Source organism: Lissotriton helveticus, chromosome 5_1 (genome assembly GCF_964261635.1).
Source record: "Lissotriton helveticus chromosome 5_1, aLisHel1.1, whole genome shotgun sequence".
NCBI classification, from domain to species: Eukaryota; Metazoa; Chordata; class Amphibia; order Caudata; family Salamandridae; genus Lissotriton; species Lissotriton helveticus.
Genome location: NC_136065.1, coordinates 1,459,551,322 through 1,459,558,609, shown reverse-complemented (window position 1 = coordinate 1,459,558,609; position 7,288 = coordinate 1,459,551,322).

Here is a 7,288-nt window from a genome sequence, read left to right as displayed (position 1 = left end):
ATAGTTGAAACCTTGTATTAACAATTGGGAGATAAAAGTTGCTGAATATATATGCGTGATATCTGTCAGCATAATTTTCTTCACAGTTGCATTTGTTTGTGGAAGCTTATAATAGTATGATATTGGGTCTGATGTATTGAACCCTGAAAAGTACACACATTTCTGTGTGAATGTGGCAGAACTAACTTTCGGTGGTGTCTGGCAATGTTCCCATTGATGGTAAGTGTTAACAGTGGGTGGGACACGTGCTGGTAACAATACTACTGTCGAAGTCAGGTGTATCTTCATACAATCCCATGTAAGAAAATGCAGCAGATTGTTGTAAATCTGAGAGGATAGTATTGATAGTCTCAATGTCCCAATTATAAGAGAGTGTACTCAGGGTCAAGAAATCATTCAATGAAATTTTAAATACATGTAGAATTTTCAAATGTTTAGTAGGACCAAATACATCATATTAAACCCTATCCCATGCTATACCATCCGGTACTGGAAATGTTGTATTGTTTACTAGGGACAGGTCTCTCTGTTCAGGTGTGATGATGTATGTGGTTTCAGGACCAAGTTCACATGTTGTGCTGCAGAGCGTTGAGGGAGGTAATGTTCATTCAGTAGTAGGAGAAAGACAGTTATTATACCAATCCAAATTAACAGGAACAGGACCCTTAATGCAAACCAAAGATGCCACCAAGGGGGCATCAAGTAAGTCACTCTTTTACAGCCAGAGATAGAATTGTCGAAATTGTTCTTTTTTGGAGATAGGTGGCATTTGCTCAGGTTCACCTGGATCTGAAGAAAAGCCATCGAAGTTGATGAAGTAGCCAAATGCAGCTTGGTCTATATTTGGGATTAGTGTTTGTAGAACTGGCAGTTGCTTCTTATGAAGGCACATTGATGTAAATTTCATTATTGGGCCACATTGTAATTTGCGTTTCAGTTGCAGTTGGTTGTTGTTCAGTTTCAACAGGTGTAATTCGCACTGCATTATTTTCTACTCTGGTATCTTGCGCAGAGGAGTCTTGAAACATTATTAGTCTTTCCATCTGAACTTCCTGTATAGTAGCGAGAGGAGATCTGCGGCTATCCAGAATTGCACGCTTCCCACTGTTGAGGATAGGCCATATAGTGTGGTTCGATCAGATCAATGGAGACACATCTTTGTTCTTTTTTGCCTACAAGAGGTGGAAGAAGTACTGTTCTTGTGCCTTGAACTGCCAGGACAGGTACAGGTGTTCTGTAGGATGGCCCAAACACCTTCTTGTCCACGATCTTTTCTCTGACCAGGTCCCCAATTTTTGGGACCCAGACAGGTCTTGCCGGAACCGTTTTCACTTCCCCAGTGGCGGTGCGTTTTACTTGGACGTTGCTTTGTAAATTCATTAAGTTCCAGTAAATCAGCCAAACGATCATTCAATTCAAATGGTTTTACATCTGCCACTGTGCTGGCACAATTGAGGCCAGGTACCCACATTCTTGTCCCAAACAGGCTATCATAGGGTTACGTCCTCCCAAGGAATTTCTTGGAATATTGTTTAGTGCCCTCTGGACCCCATATAGGTGATTGACCCAACTACCGCCCACACCTCATACCCTTGCTGTAAAGGATTGCTATAGGTCCCGGTTTTTCCTTTTCACCACCGAATGTCCCTTGGGGTGGTAGGGGAGGGAGTACCGTAAGGCCATGCCCATACCTTCCTTGTAAGCCTGTGAGCTAAACGCAGGGCCACAGTCATAAAGAAACGTGCCAATTGTGTATGTACCGATGCAGACTCGCATATCCTTTATAACAGTTTGAGCGTCAGCTGAGCGCTGAGGCCAAACCCATAGCAATCTAAAACATGAATCCACTGCCACCAAGATGTACTTGTAAGCCTTGTGTGAATTTAAGGGACCGAAGTGATCCAAATAGACATGTGCGAGAGGTCTATCTGAAATGAGTAATGGTGTTTGTGGTGGCCGTGCTGTGGTGGAACCATTCATCTGCTGGCAGATGTCGCACTTTAAGACATAAGCCTTTGTTTGTTTAGACAAACTTGGCCACCAGAATCGACGCTTTAGTAATGAAATTATAGCAGTGCCTCCTGCATGTGCTAAGCCCAGACCCTCATGCGCAGCTAGAGTTAAACCTAATCTGCAATCCATGTTTGGTATAACTCTATCCCCCACTCCTGGAATTTGAGCATACAGAGTATTTTGCGGATCTAATTTATAGGAATATTTGAGTGGAAAGCCTTTTGGAACAGCAGAGCTGTTCTTTGAGGTGTTGACAGCTATCAGTATGTCTGCGTCGATCCTCGTGCTAGAACGAGTGATTGCAGCAACAGCAACAGTGCACACTGTCGCCGTTGTGGCTTTATCTGCCAGTGAATTCCCTTCAACGTGTATACCAACACGCTGATTACTTAAGTTGTGTATAACCTGAGCCCGTGACAGGCATGCTTTCAGCTTTGCCACTTGTTTCCATAACAAGTTATGTTTACCTGTGCAACCCTTGGAACCTCTAAACCCAATCTGACCCAACAATGAAGATAGTCATTGTAAGACCGTATATTGTAGTGTCAGTATCAGGGCTTTTAGCTTTGCCAGTTGTGCTGTACAATCTCCTAGAGATTGTGTAGTTGTATTGCTGGGATGGAAACTCCCTCCCACAGACGTCCTTTCACTATAGCACATGCTGTGCTATACTGTTGTTTACTTCCTATGGCAGGCTGAGCAAAACCATCAGTATAAATGATGTATTCATATTTTTCTAGAGGCAAGATTTCATTCAGGAGAAGGTATTCTTGTTTGTACGGCAGGAACTCTTGTGTTTTTATTGTAGAATCGTACTTGTAATCTAGATCTGTTGCAGTGGAAGAATTAGCCCATTGTATCCATCGCGCATGCAGTGATTTCGCATTTGGAATGCTTGCTTTGAAAACAGCTTTTAAAGTTTTTACAGGAGTTACAATGATAATGCATTTCCCCTGTGCTAGAGCTCTTTCTCTCACTACAGCAGTCTGTAGCGCAGTCAATATTTTTTCAGTTGCCACAAATCGCATTTCAGCATTTGTGTATAAATGTGACTTGTATGCAATTGGAACTGTCTCGCCTTCATTGAAAGTAATGTAATTATATCTTGATAAACCCGGGACCACTCGGATTACCACGTTTTTTAAATTCACATATGTGTGCAAATGTTTGGATACCTGAACTGAGAGCAGTAGATCTGTTTGTTCCTGTGTCCACTGATATGCTGTGAAATCAGGTCTGATTAAGTCGTAGAAAGCTTTTACTCTTTCTGTGCAAGCTTGAATGTATGTTCTGCCAAAAATTTGAAATCATAAAATGGACTGCAAACCTTTGAAAGTCTTTAGAGGTTGGAGCAGCGCACAACTTTCTAAAAAGTTGGCTGACAGGCTCTTACCTTCAATTGATAACTCATATCCCAAAAATAAGACATTGATATGGGCAATTTTGGATTTTTTTCTAAATTACATTTGGAGCCCAAAATGGCGAATCTGACAATTATGTTGTTCACCCTGGTCAATTGTTCAAGTAATTCAGAGTCTTTCAGACAGATGTCATCTAGTCATCTACATAAGACACAGCCTCCTCATCTCATATTTGTAATATATCTGACACTCTTGTTGAGAATAGCCCCGAGATGTTCTTATACCCCTGGGGCAAATGACAAAAATTCGGCTGAGTGCCTAGGACAGAATATGCAGTCAAATATCTGCTGTCTTGAGCTATATTTTGGCAGAAGAATCCATTCTAGATACCTAATGTCCTTTTTGTATTTCTTCCGCATAATGTTACTCATTAATGCAGCACTATGTGCATTTTGAACTGCAGATGTTCGTGTGCATGTGTTTAAATGTCGGTAATCTAAAACTAGACGATATGCATTGTCAAGTTTCATTACAGGAAACTAAGGATTGTTTATCGGGGAGGTGCAAGTCTCAATTACACCTTGGTATTCAAGTTGGTCAAAGATTTCTTTGACCTGTCTTTTTGCATCATTTTTAGTAGGATACTGTCTCCGTGGACTTGGAGTAGATTTTAATGGGATTTCGTGGTTGGTGGACTCCACTTCCCACCCTACATGGTTGCGGTATAATGCCGGAGCTAGCGCTAGAGCCCACTTCTGCACATATGAATGTTTTAAAGATTCTGGAATGAGGTCGGAGAAAGCAGGCAAAATGATGCTTTCCACTTTTGGCCAATCAATCACAAATTCAGGTGGCCAATCTTTTTCTGCTAACAAGATGTCATATCCATATGTTAAGTTCTCCCAAAACAGACCTTTTACTTTTCTAAAGATGTCCCCTCTAGTTGTAGTGTAATTTCATGTAATCGATGCGTGACACTAACTCTTGTATCAGGTGTTTCCACTGTGATGCTTTCATTCAATACTGCTGTCACCAGAAAATCCTTCAGGTTCTGGCGAGCTATTGTTACTTCTGCCGCACTGTCTAGCATCGTCAGAACCCATTCCCCATTCAGAAGCTGAGTCCTCAGTAACCTGGGCATATCTAATTTTTAAGCCAGCTACTTTCTTCTTTTTGAGTTGAGGTTTCGTTTTAGGTTGTTCTTCCTGTTTGATAATAGAATCTGAAGTACAATGTTTTTCCCTTTTTGTCTTTGGTCGATCTTCAGTCTTTTGTCCTGATCACCTTTCCCTCGCTAAGTTTTATGATGAACCCTGAAAGGAATGAAAAGAACGTGTATCAGTGTCCTGATACCGGTCAGGTTTCCTAATGTTATCACGATTCCTAAGGTTATACCTCTTTTCAGAGGACTACCATTCGGGAGACCCACCGCTTGATCTTGAATTATTTTTTGTATTGTTCTTTTAAAGTTTCTGTTCTCCTATTTCTTTTTAGAAGAAGCCGGTGCTTGCTTAGAGTTGTCCTTGTCTGGACTATCTGCCATTTGTGGCTTTCCTAGTTTGGCTCACAAACTATCTCTACCTAATAGGTAGAGATAATAGGTTTCTTTGATAATTTTTGGTAATTGTCACTTTATTTAAAGGAGCTATTTCCCCTTGGCTGTGGTGTTTAGCCACTGCTGCTGCCTCCCCGTTTATGTTGCTCAGCATAATTGCGGAGAATTGGGCAACATTATCCATCAGTTTCATCCCCAAGTCCAGAGAAGGTCCTGCCCTGTACTCACTCTCTATCTGTTTCAATACCTCTAGAATGACTGCTATGGAAGGGGTACCGTGTAGTCTGATGTAAACGGCAGCAAAGATTGTTCCCTATGTGGTCCAATCTTCAATTGAAGAAACCATCCCCATTGGCAAGCAAAGGGTTAGCATTCTATGTTTTTCCTGTGGACCCGTATGGGGAAATACTGCTTCTGGCTGTGCAATTTTTTGTGCTATCCAGAATGGAATTTGCTTCCATTTTGAAGGTATTGTCCCTATTACTGATTTCAGTGTCTGTTGGTTAATTGTAGGTGTGGTCTGATATAGACCGACTGGAGCATTTCTCACAGGTTGGACTGTTATTGTTTGCATGACAATGTGTCTGAATGGCCTGACTATGTCTTTGTATATTGTACGGACTTCATCTATTGGTAGTGTATCTATTTCGGGATATGGAGTGTATGTCGGTAAGCCCGGCCAGGTCACTCCTTCTATGCTGAGTGGACTGAGTCTCACAACAAATGTTGTGTGTGGAAAGGTGCCTTTAAACTAGTTCTAGGGAAGGTATTGTCCCTATTACTGATTTCAGTGTCTGTTGGTTAATTGTAGGTGTGGTCTGATATAGACCGACTGGAGCATTTATCACAGCTTGGACTGTTATTGTTTGCATGACAAACTGAACAATGTGTCTGAATGGCCTGACTATGTCTTTGTATATTGTGCGGACTTCATCTATTGGTAGTGTATCTATTTCGGGATATGGAGTGTATGTCGCTAAGACCGGCCAGGTCACTCCTTCTATGCTGAGTGGACTGAGTCTCACAACAAATGTTGTGTGTGGAAAGGTGCCTTTCAACTAGTTCCTGTGTTGCTGATAAGTTAAGGGGACTTCAATGTCTTTGTATGGAATGCATTCATCTGGTGGTTCAACCACAATGTATGTGTGGAACAATTTATTCTGTGGATCTGCAGGTGGGAACTGAACCTAAGAATAGAATACCTCTGATCCGAACACCTTGTGTGCCTCAATCACGAAAGTAACAGTAGCGGCCCCCACCTCCCCCTCAGCGCCTTGAGACCCTCAAGGGTATGTAGTGCGCTTAACAAATGACTGATTGATTGACCTATTGCGGGTTCACCGTGTTCTATCAATTTAATAGTTACTGCATTTCTACAGTTCTCTGTAATGTTGAGAGTGTTAGCAAGCTCTTCTCTCCCATTCCCTAAACTACTGCTCATGGCCTCAGTAATTTTCAAATAGAGAAGAACAAATGTTTTTTAGAAATTTTAAAGTTTCTGCACAATGTGGGAACTTTCTACCCTTTCAAGCTTGTTAAACCTTCAGCCAATACACAGAGTATATCTGCTAGGTTGAGGCGGGTTTCCCTTCCCACCTCAGACATCTCTGCAAAAGTATGTGTAGGGTTTTCTGAGTAAGCATGACTAAAGTATTCAGATTTTCACCGTTCATATAAGAACCAAACCAATATTGGGCGACATGTCAAGTAGTTCCTATGAATCCACAGGACCAGTGTGCTTCGGATGACCTAAACTGAGGGCTTGGTGTCCCAATCTCTTCCGGACACCCTCAGAGGATATGTCAGCCATTAGACCAGCTAGCTCTACAGTGCCACTACCACCCCCCTGTATCTTACAGTGGTGTAGGTAGTTTCTGGCAACCACTGAACGAGACAACCCTGATTCCTCAGGGATCGTGGAAAACAGTAAAGTACTTTTCGCTCAGTCACTCATACTTGCTTATTCTCAGAAATTACACAGGATGACGATTATGATATTTCAATAAGTATTTATTGGTCCAGAGTCAGTCTTGTGTAAAACATATTTGCTGCGACAATCAGGAGACATACGCATACAAAAGAGATTGCAAGTACCAATACAGTAAATAGTAGACACATTTCTACCATAGTGCTAATAAGATGAACATAAGCAGTTCAGATAAAAACAGTAGCACTTGCATATTCCTAAAATATGCGCTCTAAGTATTTTGCCTAAATGTACCTAGCCTAGATCTGTATATGTATGTATAAGAAAAGGGAGCGACCCCACTGGCCAAGAGACAGGGTACCACAAATAATTGTAAAAAGAAGGCACTCTTGGACCTACAATACTAGTCAACCATGAATCAAACAGACACAA